This window comes from Puma concolor, chromosome A2 (assembly GCF_028749965.1).
Source record: "Puma concolor isolate L17-30 chromosome A2, mPumCon1.1.hap2, whole genome shotgun sequence".
Taxonomy (NCBI): Eukaryota; Metazoa; Chordata; class Mammalia; order Carnivora; family Felidae; genus Puma; species Puma concolor.
In genome coordinates this window covers 91,117,138-91,132,870 of record NC_141668.1, presented here as the reverse complement: position 1 = coordinate 91,132,870, position 15,733 = coordinate 91,117,138, and the positions used below count along the sequence as shown (strand labels likewise).

At 42.0% G+C, this 15,733-nt stretch overlaps 1 pseudogene; it reads right to left on the bottom strand.

Moving 5' to 3' along the window:
* Positions 1–4,662: 4,662 nt before the first annotated feature.
* LOC147583308 (small ribosomal subunit protein uS2 pseudogene) lies at positions 4,663–15,312 on the bottom strand (annotated as a pseudogene).
* Positions 15,313–15,733: the final 421 nt, after the last annotated feature.

The following is a 15,733-nucleotide window of genomic DNA, read 5'->3' as shown; positions in this document are numbered from 1 at the left end:
GAATCACAAGCAGGCTCTGAGCTATCAGAGCTCAGAGCTCGACTCACCAACTGAGAGACTGTGACCTGAGCCAAAGTCAAGAGTCCGATGCCTAACCAATTGAGCCACTCAGGCTCCCCTTCCTTTTTTTGGGGGGGGGAGGATGGGGAGTGGGGAGGGTTCCAATACACGATTTCATTCTTTAATAGTACTTGCACATTCACAGCTTTTATGACACTACTATTTGGTCTTACTCTTTTAGGATGTATTCATTCAGTAGATGTTTATTGAGCACCTATTAGCCAGGAACTGTTCCTGGCACTGGGAACATTCAGCGAACACGACACAACTCTTTGCATAGACTTATTTTCTCAGAACTGGGGAGACACATCTTTGGGGAGGTGGCTGAGATCTCAGCTGAAATCTGAACCAAGTGAGGGAGTGAGCCATGAAGAGCAAATACAAAGGCCCTGAGGCAGAAACACATGGTTTGCTACAGCAGAGAGGAAATTCAAGTTCATATTTAAGTAGATAAACAGTATATAAATATTCATCTTGACAAAGTACGATAGTGTAACTAGCAAAAATTGAGAAGAGATTAAAAGAATAAATGCGTTAATTTGCTCATATTCATAGAGAGAAATCAGTAGATATAATGTGACATTTCTAATTTAAGATGTTGATGATTTTATATGATATTTTTAAAGACAGCAAGCCAGTAGGAGAAGTAGGAATAAAAGCCAACTGGAACCACTGCGAGTAAATGAGAGTGTTATATAAGTCACTTATATACCAGAAAGTGGGAAATATAGCCTAAAGTTGATAAGTCAGGAAAAAACATGAAAGGATTTTATTTCATGTCAGAAGGATAATGAACTAACTAATGAAAACGAGAAACTGTAAACAGAAATTGTCTGTGTATGTGGACCTGGGAATAAGGAAGGAGCCACTTTCATTTTTTCATTTCCTCCCCTTCTGTTCTACTTTAGTTCTTTCTGCCTGTTCTTTTGACTTTGCCTGCATAGCTATATTCTAAAAGTAGCTTCAGGGGCACATGGGGGGCTCAATAAGTTACACACCTGATTTCTGCTCAGGTCAGAATCTTGAGGTTCATGAGTCTGAGCCCCTTGTCAGGCTCTGTGCTGACAGCTGAGAGCCTGAATCCGGCTTCAGATTCTGTCTCTCTCTCTCTCTCTCTCTCTCTCTCTCTCTGCCCCTCCCCCTCCCTCAAAAATAAATAGACATTAAAAAAATAAAAATAGCTTTAAAATAATATAGAAACTGTTTTGGTACCAAAAGCACTTAAAGTAACTTACAAACATGCAAACAATAATAATTGTAATGAGATGAATTCAAGAAGGAAGGAAAATCATTATAGGAAGTTTGAAGCTAAGGTGATATTTAGTATTTAAAAATTATTTAAGGGGCGCCTGGGTGGCTCAGGTGGTTAAGCATCTGACTTCGGCTCAAGTCATGATCTCATGGTTCGTGGGTTTGAGTCCTGCTTCAATGTCTGTGCTGATAGCTCGGAGCCTGGAGCCTGCTTCAGATTCTGTGTCTCCCTCTCTCTCTGCCCCTCCCCTGCTTGTGCTCTGTCTCTCTCTGTCTCTCAACAATAAGTACATGTAAAAAAAATTTTTTTTTAATTATTTAAGGTATACGTGACAGATTTCTCACGGCTTTGCTGTATTGAATGTTTCTTGAAATTTCTCACAATTCTAACTCCAACAGTAAATTCTCTGTTTGGAGATAATGATCCACTGGAGAGATCTGAGGGAATGAGCTACATCATTCCAGCCAGAAGTCCTTGACCAACACACTATGTCAGTTTCATTTGAAATCTGAACTGCTTTTCTAAATTTAATTTAGATGATGAGAACACAGATAGTTCCTTGTGATATACCAATAAGGGATCTGGAGAAATGAACATGGTAACCAAGATTTGAAACACAGGCTTTTGTAATTGGTCAACATTTTGTGTGTGGTTTATAAATTCTAAAAGGCATCCTGGCTGGCTCAGTCAGAGGAGCATGTGACTCTTGATCTCAGGGTTGTGAGTTCGAGCCCCACATTGGGTGTAAAGATTACTTACATAAAAAAAAAAACTTTAGAACATTTTTTAAAAAGAGAGAGACAGAGGCATCTAGGTCGCTCAGTCAGTTAAGCATCTGACTTTGGCCTGGGTCATGATCTCACGGTTCATGAGTTCAAGCCCCACATTGGGCTTGCTGTTATCGGATCTTCTGTCTCCTTCTCTGCCCTTTCCCCATGCTCTCTCTCTCAAAATAAATAAACACTTAAAAAAAATTTTTTTTTAAAAACTTGATACACTGGAAAGATCCAAATCTTTTATTGACATTTATGACATGTTAATCAGCCAGCAGAGGGGGACATGGCTGTACAGCTGTTAGCAAATAGCCTTTTTCAACTAGCAGTAAGAAAGATGCTATCAGCCTACAAGGAATCATCAAACAGGTCTTCGAGATCGTGCATGCGGGCCATTTTTCAGATGAGGAAAATGGGACCCAGAGCAGCAAACCCACTTGGGCCAGAATGAGCACCTCCTCATCTCTGACTCCTAATGCAGTGTTCTTTCCTCTATACTTGGATTCTGAAAGGGACAGTACTGGCCCCTTAGCATTTAAAAACAGGTTTTTTTTAATGTTTATTTATTTTTGAGAGAGCGAGAGCACCAGTGGGAGAGGGGCAGAGAGAGGGAGACACAGAGTCTGAAACAGGCTTCAGGTTCTGAGCTGTCAGCACAGAGCCCAACGTGGGTTCGAACTCGTGAACTTCGAGATCATGACTTGAATCAAAGTGGGACATTTAAGCAGCTGAGTCACCCAGGCACCCCTGTGTGGTTCCATTTTTAAGAAATGTTAGAAAATGCAAACTAATCTATGCTAAGTAGATCAGTGGTTACTTAGGAATGGGAGTATGCGGGTACATTGGGATGGAGAGATTACCAAGGGGCATGAGGAAACCTGGGATGATGGCTATATTCATCTTGATTGTGGTGATAATTTCTCAGGCAAATAATATGTCAAAAGTTATCAAATTGGGGCACCTGGGTGGCTCAGTGGGTTAACCATCTGACTCTTGACCTTGGCTCAGGTCATGATCTCACGGTTCGTGAGTTCAAGCTCCACATAGGGCTCTGTGCTGACTATGTGGAGCCTGCTTGGGATTCTCTGCTCTCTCTCATTTCTATCTCTCTCTCTCAAAATAAATAAATAAAATTTTAAAATAAATAAATGAATAAATACAATGTGTCTTATCTCTTACAGGTACATACTGTAGTATTTATAGATGAGATTATATGTCTGGGATTTACTGAATTGGAGGAAATGATGGGTATGGATGAAATAAATTTGGCCAAATATTACTAATATTGAATTTAAAATGGTCACATAGAGGTTTGTTATACTATTCTTTCTACTTATGTGTTTTTTGAGATTTCCCAAAATAAGTTTTTGTTGTTGTTGGGTTTTTTATAAAATGATCATTTTAGGGTAGCTTAGGTGGCTCAGTTAAGTGTCTGACTTTTCAGCGGGGCAGGAAGAGAGAGAGCGTGGGGACAAGTGAAGCAGGGGCTGAGGGAGAGAGAGAATCTTAAGCAGGCTCCATGGTCAGCATGGAGCCCAATGTGGGGCTCGATCCTATGACCCAGGGATCACAACCTGAGCTGAGGTTGAGAATCAGACACTCAACTAGCTGAACCACCCAGGTCTGACTCTTGATCTCAGCTCAGGTCATGATCTCAGGGTCATGAGTTCGAGCCCCACGTTGGGTTCCATGCAGGGTGTGAAGCCTACTTAAAATTTAAAAAAAAAATTATTATTTTAGTCATGCTCTGAAACAGTGGAGTAGACTAAGTGGCCTCTAATCTTCTCATCTGAGAAAACGTACCTTTTCTATTAAGTAATAATCTCTATCATGAACTATCTGCTTCTCACTAGAAGCAAAAAATTGAAGTCTGAAAGACACATGGGGTTTTTTGACCAATTAATCATAAATCCCTATACTGATATGCTGTTGGAATCATTGCTTAAAAAATGAAAAGTGAGCCAGTGGCATAGGATAAGAATGCTATTTTAAAATTTCTTTCTTCTTAACTCACCCCCAAATGTCACAGAAATAACCTGTCACTGAAGGTTTCATTACTTTGAAACTCAAAGTAAATTATATTTTTATTCTGGCTGGAGGAGAGAAAAGGTGACCTGAGCTTTTCTGACTAGATACAAGTTTTCTAAATTAAAAAAAAAAAAAAAAAACTGAGCCAACTGGAAACTCTCTTTAGGGGGCAAGCATGGGATAAGTAATTATATCAAAGTATTATTTGCAAAAAGTTTAAAATGTGACTCATGCAGAAGCAGACCCATAAATACAGAGACAAACTGGTGGTTCCCGGAGGGGACTAGGGGGATGGAGGAGGGCAAAATGGGTGCAAGGGAGTGGGAGGCACAGGCTTAGTTATGGACTGAGTAAGTCATGGGGATGAAAGATACAGCCTAGGGAAATAGTCAGTGGTGCTGTCGTAGTGTTGTGTGGTGACAGACAGCAGCCACACTTGTGGTGAGCACAGCAGAATGTCCTTGCTGAATCACTATGTTGTACACCTGAAACTAATGTAACATTGTACATAACAATGTACTTTGACAACACATATACTTACTGATGGCATGTAGATGACTCATACAAATAGAGAAGGAACACACGGAGAAGGTTTTTTTCAACTCATCAGTGAGTTGTGTACATCCTGTCTTCAGTGGGGGAACTGCTGAATTGGGCCCCGAGGGCCCCGCACGCCTGCAGACCAGTCTGCGACTTGGGGTTGAGTAGCTGTGAACTCAGGAGCGGGAGCAGTCCATTCACCCTGAAATTCCTCCTTGGTCACGGCCTTTTCAGCAGCGGCCTGCTCTTCCTCTTCGATGCTTCAGGATCTCTGTAGAAGCAGAGATCGGGCAGGACCTCCCATGGGTGTTCACGGAAAAGGAGCCGGGCGCGCGCGTGCGCAGAACGTCCCGGGCCAGCAGCCACGTCGGACCCACCGAGCGAGCTCCCCCGTTGTTGCAACGGCTGGCAGCGCCCACAGAGGGCAGAGGTGAGTCTGTGACACCGAGTGATGGGACGCAGGTGAACGAAAGACGCCTCCGTGAGAGGCTGGCGGTCAGCCCTGGGATCGGTTACCACCAGAAGTCTCGGCTCCCAGAAGGCTGCCTGGATCCGGGTTAGTGAAGAAGGTTCCAGAAGTGAAGTGGCCAACAATAGGAGTGGCTCCAGCAGCAGCAGTAGCAGCCACAGCAGCAAACCTCAGCACAGCTCACTGGCCAGTACTCCTGGATGATGTGACATTGACATCAGCTGGGGTTTCAATGGCAGCAATGGCACGAGCTGCCAGCAGAAGCTTCTCCCAGGTTCTCTTCAGATTTATCATGTAGCTGCCACGACTTTTCCTCTTGTATATGAACTGTTCCATTTGGAAGTCAAGGTTGATGCCACCTAGGTGGGTTCCTGCTGCGGGGAATTTAAGGACATCCTCCTCCTTGCATTTGTAGGACATCAAGGGCTCGGGATATCGTGAAAATTTCCCTTTAAGTTATAACAGGAACACAGGACAATGCCGTATGGACCCCTCCCTGGGTAGCATGGAAAAGCAAGCATCCAAGTCTTGATTCTGGCTCAGGTCATGATCTCAAGGTTCCTGGTATCGAGCCCTACATTGGGCTCCTCACTGACAGTGCGGAGCCTGTTTGGGATTCCCTCTCTCCTCTCTCCTCTCTCCCTCTTCTCTCTCTCTCTCTCTCTCTCTCTCTCTCTCTCTCTCTCTCTCAAAATAAATAAACTTAAAAAAAATGGCTACGTGAGGGATCCTTGAGGTGATGGAAATGCTCTGTGTCTTGACTCTATTCATCAGTATCCTGACTGTATACTGTACTATAGTCCTGCAAGATGTTCCTGTTGTGGAAACTGGGTAGAGAGTACACAGCATCTCTCTGTATTGTCTCTTACAACTGAAAGTAAATCTACAAAAATCTTGAATTTTAAATTTTTATATATTTATTTTTAGGTTTATTCACTTGTTTTGAGAGAGAGCACACGCGTCCACTAGAAGGGGAAGGGCAGAGAGAGAGGGAGAGAGAGAAAGAATCCCAAGCAGTCCACACGCCACCAGTGCAGAGCTCAACTTGGGACTCAAACTCACAAACTGGGAGATCATGACTTGAGCCGAAATCAAGAGTCGGACACTTAACCAACTGAGCCACCCAGGTGCCCCTAAAGTTTAACTTAAAAAAAAAAAAAAAGGAATTGCTCTGTTAGATACAAAACTGGTTAGTTAATATCTTTTGATAATAAACCATAAACTTCTTTTCCCATAACCTTTGATGTTATATTTCTATCAGACAGATTAATATTACCCTTACTGGAGAAAAATACATCTTAACATGTGAATTCATAAGATCTAGACTTTTAATCAATGGTGAATAGTGAAACAAACAAGTGAAACAAACAAAGGGACTTCTAGAATCAGCAAACTGTCCTCAGCAGGCCAAATGTAGCCAGTGGATGTTTTGGCACAGCCCATGAGTTAAGAATGGCCTTTATGTTTCTCAAGGATTGTAAAATCCAAAAACCTGAATAATTGACTGATTCTTTTTTTTTTTTGCAGAAAAAGTTTGCTGACCCCTAGGTCCTAGATAATTAAATAATACTTTGGTGGACATGTTAAACAATGTCTTCAAATCTCACACGTGAAAGTAGGGGAAAAGGACAAGTCTGTATTTTTGGCGTCATATTGACAAAATGTGTTTAAATGTTTTATGCCATTAAAAAAATGACAGATAGATATAAACAACAAAGTCATCTAAACACATCAGCGATTCTGAAATACCCTAAGCAAAAAAAAAAAAAAAGGAATAGGTACAAGTTATTATCAGCTACAGAGTGCTTCCACTCAAATTTATAGGTAAAAAACATTAAATAGCACATATTCAGTATAAAAGAGAACTTCTTATAAGTGAATTCTAAGTTGCAGAAATTTCAATCTCTCTACAACACATAACCTTTAGAAGACCTTTCCTATCTCTTACATTAGTAAACATATTTACTGAGGCCTCCCAGTTGTAGAGTCAAACCAACATATTGAAATACACAACAAAAAATAGACTTTTGGGGCATCTGGCTGGCTCAGTTGGTAGAGCACATGACTCTTGATCTCAGGGTCATGAGCTCAAGCCCCACATTGGGTGTGGAGCCTATTTAAATAAAAATGGGGGTGCACCTGGGTGGCTCAGTTGGTCTGAGCGTCCGACTTCGGCTCAGGTCATGGTCTTGTGGTCCGTGGGTTCGAGCCCCGAATCGGGCTCTGTGCTGACAGCTTGGAGCCTGGAGCCTGCTTCTAATTCCATGTCTCCCTCTCTCTCTGCCCCTCCCCCGCTCATGCTCTGTCTCTCTCTGTCTCAAGAATGAATGAACGTGGGGCGCCTGGGTGGCTCAGTCGGTTAAGTGGCCGACTTCGGCTCAGGTCATGATCTCTCAGTCCGTGAGTTTGAGCCCCGCGTCGGGCCCTGTGCTGACAGCTCAGAACCTGGAGCCTGTTTCAGATTCTGTGTCTCCCTCTCTCTGACCCTCCCCCGTTCATGCTCTGTCTCTCCCTGTCTCAAAAAAAAAAAAAAAAAAAAAAAATTTAAAGAATGAATGAACGTTAAAAAAAATTTTTTTTAAATAGATTTTTGCTTTGATTGTCAAAGCGCTGACAAATAGAAGTAGGATAAAGAAAGGAAATATCTACTCAGTAAATAGATAATAAATAGGATAAAGAGAATAGATCATTAATAGCTCAGAATGTGATAGAGTTAGGAGAAATGCTAGTACATTATCGAAAGATAGAACTGCAGAACAGCAGCTAGAATTTGTTTTCCCAGCCCTGCCCTCAGACCTTTTTCTCAAAGACCCAAAAAGCCTCTCCAAACATGGGCCCCTTCATTAGTTCCTTAGGGTTGCTATAACAAACTGGCTTAAAGTAACAAATGTTGGGGCAACTGGTTGGCTCAGTCAGAAGAGCATGTGACTTTTGACCTCGGGGTCATGAGTTCAAGCCCCTCATTGGGTGTAGAGATTACTTAAAACAAAACAGAAATCCAGAAATGTCTTCTCTCCTCATGGCTGGAAGCTGGGAGTCTGAAATCCAGGCCTCGGTAGGGCCATACTCCCTGTGCAGGTCTAGGGAAGAACGCTTCCTGGTTTCTTCCTAGCTTTTGGTAGCTGCCCATGCTCTCAGCATTCCTTGCCTTGTAGATGTACTACTTCAGTCTCTGCCTCTGAGGTCACGTGGCCTTCTTCCCTCTGTCTCTGTGTCTTCTGTATCTTTGTATCCAAATTTCCCTATTCTTACAAGGTCACCAGTCATTGGATTAGGACCCACCCTAATCCAGTGTGACCTCCTTTTAACTTGATGACATCTCCAAAGACTATTTCTAAATAAGGTTACATTCACAGGGATGGTGGTGAAGAGTGGGTGTGTTAAAACTTCAAAATCTCTTTTTAGCGGACACAGTTCAACCTATGCTAGGGTCCTCTCCTCAGCTCTTCTCTTTAGGCAATACCCCGCATAACTACACCGACTGGTCTAAAGTGGGGTGTAGACTACTTGGAATGTTGGAATAAGTATTATACCTTGCATTTGTGTTTATTTTTGTGCAAATGTGAAATTAAACTCAATCAGTATTTAGTATGTGGATTTTTCACTCTAGTACCCTGTCATTCATATATCAGTCACTCAATATCAAATATGTTATTCTGAGGAAAGACTGGGGGTTCCTGACATGGAGGCATCATCACACTCCAGAATACGGGGCCATTTGCAGATTACCCAAGCCCAGTTACTAGATTTGTAGGTTGTATTATCTAGTTTAATGAAACCAACCCTCACAAAATTAACCTATGGCTTTAAAAAGATTCCCCTGGAGGGGTGCCTGGATGGCTCAGTCCGTGGAATATGCAACACTTGATCTCTGAGTGGTAAAATCAAGCCCCACATTGGGTGTGGAGCCTACTTAAAAAAAAAAAAAGTTCCCGGGGCGCCTGGGTGGCTCAGTCGGTTGAGCGGCCGACTTCGGCTCAGGTTATGATCTCGCGGTCCGTGAGTTCGAGCCCCACATCGGGCTCTGTGCTGACAGCTCGGAGCCTGGAGCCTGTTTCAGATTCTGTGTCTCCCTCTCTCTGACCCTCCCCCGTTCATGCTCTGTCTCTCTCTGTCTCAAAAATAAATAAACGTTAAAAAAAAAAATTAAAAAAAGTTCCCTAGAGCATTGATTCTCAAAGTGAGGTCTGGGGACCCACAGGAGTTCTGTGAGCCCCAAATACATAGCACTAAGACGTTTGTGCCTTTTTCCACTCTCAAACTCTCCTAAGTATGCAGTGGGGTTTTCTATAGGCTCCGTGACATGGATGCCATCATCATTCTGCTGCAAATGGAATGTGCGCTTAGGGATTCTTGTTTTTTAAATTTTTTCTGTTTTAATTTCCAATATGATAAATATCAACAGATACATAACCACATCGAAAAACATCTCTTTGAGGGGCACCTGGGTGACTCTGTCAGTTAAGCGTCTGACTCTTGATTTCGGCTCAGGTCATGATCTCATGGTTGGTGAGTTCGGCCCCGTGTCGGGCTGAGCACTGACGGCACAGGGCCTGCTTGGGATTCTCTCTCTCTTCTCTCTTCCCTTCCCCTGTTCACTCTGTCTCTCAAAATAAACTTTAAAAAATTAAAAAAAGAAAAACATGTCTTTGAGCTCTATAATTTTTTTTCACTTTTTTTTTAAATTTTTTTTTTTTTTTTCAACGTTTATTTATTTTTGGGACAGAGAGAGACAGAGCATGAACGGGGGAGGGGCAGAGAGAGAGGGAGACACAGAATCGGAAACAGGCTCCAGGCTCTGAGCCATCAGCCCAGAGCCCGATGCGGGGCTCGAACTCACGGACCGTGAGATCGTGACCTGGCTGAAGTCGGACGCTTAACCGACTGCTCCACCCAGGCGCCCCTTTCACTTTTTTAATGTTTATTTATTTTTTGAGAGAGAGAGACAGAGCGTGAGCAGGGGAGGGTCAGAAAGAGAGGGAGACACAGAATCCAATGCAGGCTCCAGGCTCCAAGCTGTCAGCACAGAGCCCGATGTGGGGTTCGAACCCATGAACTGTGAAATCATCACCAGACTGAAGTCAGACACTTAACCAACTGAGCCACCCAGGCACCCCCAACTCTTGATCTCAGCTCAGGTCTTGATCTCAGGGTCATGAATTCAAGCCCTGCCTTGGGATCTGCATTGGGCATAAAGCCAATTAAAGAAAGAAAAAGAAAGAAAGAAAGAAAAAGAAAGAAAGAAAGAAAGAAAGAAAGAAAGAAAGAAAGAAAGAAAGAAAGAAAAGAAAAAAAATTATGAGGACTACTTGAAACAAAAATTTTTATTCTTATCATTATTTTCTATCCCTTAACATTTTTTTAATATTTATTTTTGAGAGAGAGAGAGAGAGAGAGAGAGAGAGAGTGCGCAAGTGGGGGAGGGGCAGAGAAAGAGGGGGACAGAGGATCCCAAGCGGGCTCCATGCTGACAGCAGTGAGCCCAGCATGGGTCTCTAACCCACAAACCACAAGATCATGACCTGAGCCCAAGTAAGATGCTGAACTGACTAAGCCACTCAGGCACTTATCATTATTGATAAACTTTGCCCTAAGTGTTTATTATATATCAAACCTTTATGAAATATCTTCTTTGCTTTGATAGCCATTAAGATCAAGTACAAAAATAAACTGAACTTAGAAGTGTTTTTATGAATTGCTATCTCACAAAGTGTCAAACCAAGATTTAAAAAATTTGAAAGGACCATATTAGTCATTTTGCTCTCACTACAAAGTTAGTACTGGCAACATTTTTAGTAAGAACAAAAAGTCTTGATTTTGTAAATTATAGAATTATTTTTAGTTATCTTTATTTTGTCTTTCTAAAATGTTTTTGTACAATTTTATAATGCAGGTAATATGTTCGTTTTGTGACTGATATAGTAATTCATAAAAATAAGTAAATGTCATATTGAGGGTGCTTTCTTGAAATGTTTACTGATGGGGTACATTTTTTTTTTTTCAACGTTTATTAATTTTGGGACAGAGAGAGACAGAGCATGAACGGGGGAGGGGCAGAGAGAGAGGGAGACACAGAACCGGAAACAGGCTCCAGGCTCTGAGCCATCAGCCCAGAGCCCGACGCGGGGCTCGAACTCACGGACCGCGAGATCGTGACCTGGCTGAAGTCGGACGCTTAACCGACTGCGCCACCCAGGCGCCCCTACTGATGGGGTACAATATCAAAAAAACATTTGATCATCTGGCTGCTTGTTAAAATGCACATCCCTTGGTCTCCAAATTGAACGTAGTAAACAAGATTGGAATCTGATAAGTTGTATTTATTATTATCATTTTTTAATTAATGAGGCTCCATGCCTAATGTGGGTTTTGAACTTATGACCTTGAGATCAAGGATCACATGCTCTACTGATGGAGCCAGACAGGCACCCCTGATAAGTTGCATTTAAAGCCAAACCCCATGTGTTTCTAATATATGTTAAAGTTTGAGTATTGGAGCTGGGGATGGTAAACTCAAATGCTTATAGAGCTAAGAAAATGATAATGATGACAGTGTTGATGACAAATGCTTATTTGCTCTTACTATGTTCCCAGCACTATTCTAAGCACTTGATATATTTTGACTCATTTATTCCTCTCAATAACCCACTGATAAAGATACTATTATAATCCCCATTTAACTTGAGGAAATAGTGGCACAGAGAGAATAAATTATTGTCCAAGAGCACAAAGTAGTGGGGCCAGTATTCAAACCCAGAGCAGTCTGGCTCTGCTATCTATAACGAATGTCGTGGGAAGCAGGCTTGGTGAGGATTCTGGCAAAGCAAAGAATGTATGTTGCTTGTGGGAATGAAGATCCAGTTTGGACAGATCTCATGCATTTAATAGAATATGAAAATCTAGGGTGCCTGGGTGGCTCAGTCGGTTAAGCATCTGACTTGGGCTCAGGTCATGGTCAAAGGGTTCGTGAGTTGGAGCCCCGCATCAGGGAGTTTGAGCCCAGCTTCAGGTGAGCCCCATTTCTCTCTCTCTCTCTCTGTCTCTCTCTCTCTCTCTCTCTGCCACTTGCTCACTTGTGCCCTCTCTCTAAAATAAAATATAAGAAAATTTGCATTCATTTACATAAAATCTTTTAATATAGGTAATGCAGGTAGTGAAATTATTTTAACCATGCTTCACTACGCTCTTTGTGAACCAACAAAACATACGATAGCTGGATATGGTCATTGGGCTGCCACGTACAACATCTGCCTCATCCATTTTTTCCTTCCAACGAAGCTCACATCCATAGGCTCCAGCCTAGTTGTAGCACTGCAGCTTAATTTGAGCATGTAATGCCTCTTTAAGTCTTAATATCTGATCATCTCTTACTGTATAACCCTCAGGTGGAGTATCTAGAATTTTCTTAAAAAAAAATTTTTTTTAATTTTTATTTATTTTTGAGAGAGACAGAGACAGAATGCGAGTGGGTTAGGGGCAGAGAGAGAGGGAGACACAGAAGCAGAAGAAGGCTCCAGGCTCTGAGCTATTAGTACAGAGCCCAACGCGGGGCTCGAACTCGTGAACCATGAGATCATGACCCGAGCCGAAGTCGGACGCTCAACAGACTGAGCCACCCAGGCGCCCCGAGTATTTATAATTTTCAAGATGACTTCTTTAAGTGGGCTAAGAAGACGAGAAATTTCAAATTTTAGACATGTACAGAAGAAGTTGTGGTGGTTACTGTTGTGGTTGTTGTTACTCCTAGGTAGCTTTACGCTTCAACAGTCTTAACCACTCTTGGTCAAGTTGATTTTATCCATATGTCTGCTTTTCCACATGCCCATCACTAACATAAGTTTTAAGCAAATTCTATACATTACATAATTTCATCCAGAAATTAAAAATTACTTTAAAAAATTTTTTTAACATTTATTCATTTTTGAGAGTGAGAGAGACAGAGCATGAGCGGGAAAGGGGCAGAGAGAGAGGGAGACACAGAATCTGAAACAGGCTCTAGGCTCTGATCTGTCAGCACAGGGCCCAATGCGGGGCTTGAACTCACAGATTGCGAGATCATGACCTGAGCTGAAGTGGACGCTCAACCGACTGAGCCACCCAGGCGCCCCTAAAAATTACTTTTTGAGATTAAAAAGTCCAAGCTCAAACTCAAAGAAATGACTTTTTTTTTTTTTTAAGTAAACTCTATGCTCAATGTGGGGCTCAAATTCATGACCCTGAAATCAAGAATTACATGCCAAGAATCCCTCAAGGAAATGACTCTCTAATGGTGAAGCCTCTGTATGCAATTGAAGGGAAGATATTTGAACTAGGAGCCTTTAGTGGACCTCTACATTTTTACCATTTAAGTAACTGACTCAGCTCTCTACGGATATGATAGTAAGTTGGGTACTTCAGAGAAAGTATATTGTAGATGGATTGTAGCTGAGACTGAAAGGGGAGAAGAGAGGTTGTTAATTTCATATATTACGAGAACCTGAAGGCAAGGACTTGAAGGCAGAAGACTGGAGGAGAAAAAAGAAGAGATTGGGTTAAAATGTAACTTAAATGGCTTAAATAATGAGATTTATTATCTTATATAATACGAAATCTAGAAGTAAGCAGTTTCAAGTTGATTAATTCAGTAGTTCAACCATGTTATCCTTTCCCATTTCCTCTGTGCCATCCTCAGCACGTCCTCTTTTCATGAACTGCCTCTTAATTCCCCTCCTGGTGACCAGGTAGCATGGCATCCTGCAGAAAGAAAGGGATCTTTTTTCCCCTCTTGTGGTGGAGTTTAGGACTGATTCTCTCAATATCCATTTTATTTGTCATCTATTTTGAGAATCTAGAAAGCTAAACACAGTATTTTCCAGGTTCCTTGGCAGCTAGAATTCAGACTATGAATCAGGTTCTGCCAACTGGATGTAGGAGAGAGAGGTACAAGGTGGAAATGAGATGGGTTTTGTTGTGGCTGAGGTGGCAACTGCTTCCAGGGGACTCCTGAGTCCAGTCGCCACTTTCGTGAGTGGGAGGAAGTTGTAGCAGCTTCTTTTTATTTTATTTTATTTTATTTTATTTTATTTTATTTTATTTTATTTTATTTTATTTTATTTTACTTTATTTTATTTGAGAGAGAGAGAGAGAGAGCAGGAGAGTGCCAGCAGATGGGGGGGGGGGTGGGAGGGAGGGAGATAGAGAGAGAGGGAGAGAGAGAGACTGGCTCAAGCAGGCTCTACACCCAGCATGACTCCATCTCACAATCCTGGGATTATGACCTGAAATCAAGAGTCTGATGCTTGAGTGCCTGGGGGCTCAGTCAGTTAAGCATCTGACTCTTGATAGCGGCTCAGGTTATGATCTCACCGGTTTCAGGAGTTTAAGCCCCGAGTCGGGCTCTGTGCTCACAGTGCAGGGCCCTCTTGGGATTCTGTCTCCGTCTCTCTCTGCCCCTCTCCCACTCGTGCACGGAGTGCTCTCTCTTTCTCAAAAAGAATCTGACGCTCAATGGATGGAGCCACCCAGGCACCCCAGTTATAGCAGTTTCTTAATCTTTGAATTGCAGCTACATTGATGTGACCTTGAACCAGAGTCCCGTGGGCAGCCTCCAGATGTCTGCTTTTCCAGGCTTTCAATGACTTTCTAATCACCTTATTCCCTGTATCAAATCCCTTTTTATTTGATGTATTTAGAGTCCTTTCTATTCTTAAACCAATCACTGGCTGATAAACACCTTTTTCTTTTTTTTTCCTTTAAATATTTTCTTTTATGTTTATTATTTTTTTAAGTTTTTATGTATTTTGAGAAAGAGAGAGCATAAGCGGGGGAGGGGCAGAGTGAGAAGGAGAGAGAGAGAATCCCAAGCAGGGTCTGCACTGTCAGCATGGAGCTGACAAAGCCACAAACCACGAGATTATGACCTGTGCCAAAACCAAGAGTTGGACGCTTAACTGACTGAGCAACCCAGGTGCCCCTAAAGATTTTATTTTTTAAGTAATCTCTACACCCAACTGTGGGACTTGAACCCAGGGATCAAGAGTCATGCGCTCCACCAACTGAGCCAGGCAGGCGCCCCTCTTTTTCTTTTTAAAGGGGAAAGAAACCTTTCCCAAAAACATCTAGAAGACACCCCTTCTTGTCTCATTGAGAACTGGGTCCTATGCCTCATTGAGGAGAACTGAGTCACATGCTCATCCCTAAGGTACCTCCATGATTTGTTTAAACCAGTGACTCCTAACAGTGGTCTGGGAAGCACGGGAGATCCTTTTTGATAGTTTTAAATTTTTTCCCTTTTCCTTTGTATTGTCTCAGGAGTGGACAGTGGAGTCCCCTAGAGGCTGTGTGGCATGGGATGGCCGTGAGTTAAATGCACATGCAGATATGAGATTCTGTCTTCTCTTAAGCCAGACATTAGAGACATTTGCAAAAATGTAAAACAGTGCCACTCTTCTAACTAAATATTTTATTTTGGAAAATATAGTTACTTTTCATTAAAATATGTTTTTTAAATTAACATTGTAGGCATATTATTACTTTAATATAAATTCTTAATCCTGGTTTCAATTTCTGTTTTTTTTTTTTTAATGTTTATTTTTGAGAGAGAGAGTATGAGCAGGAGAAGGGCAGAAAAAG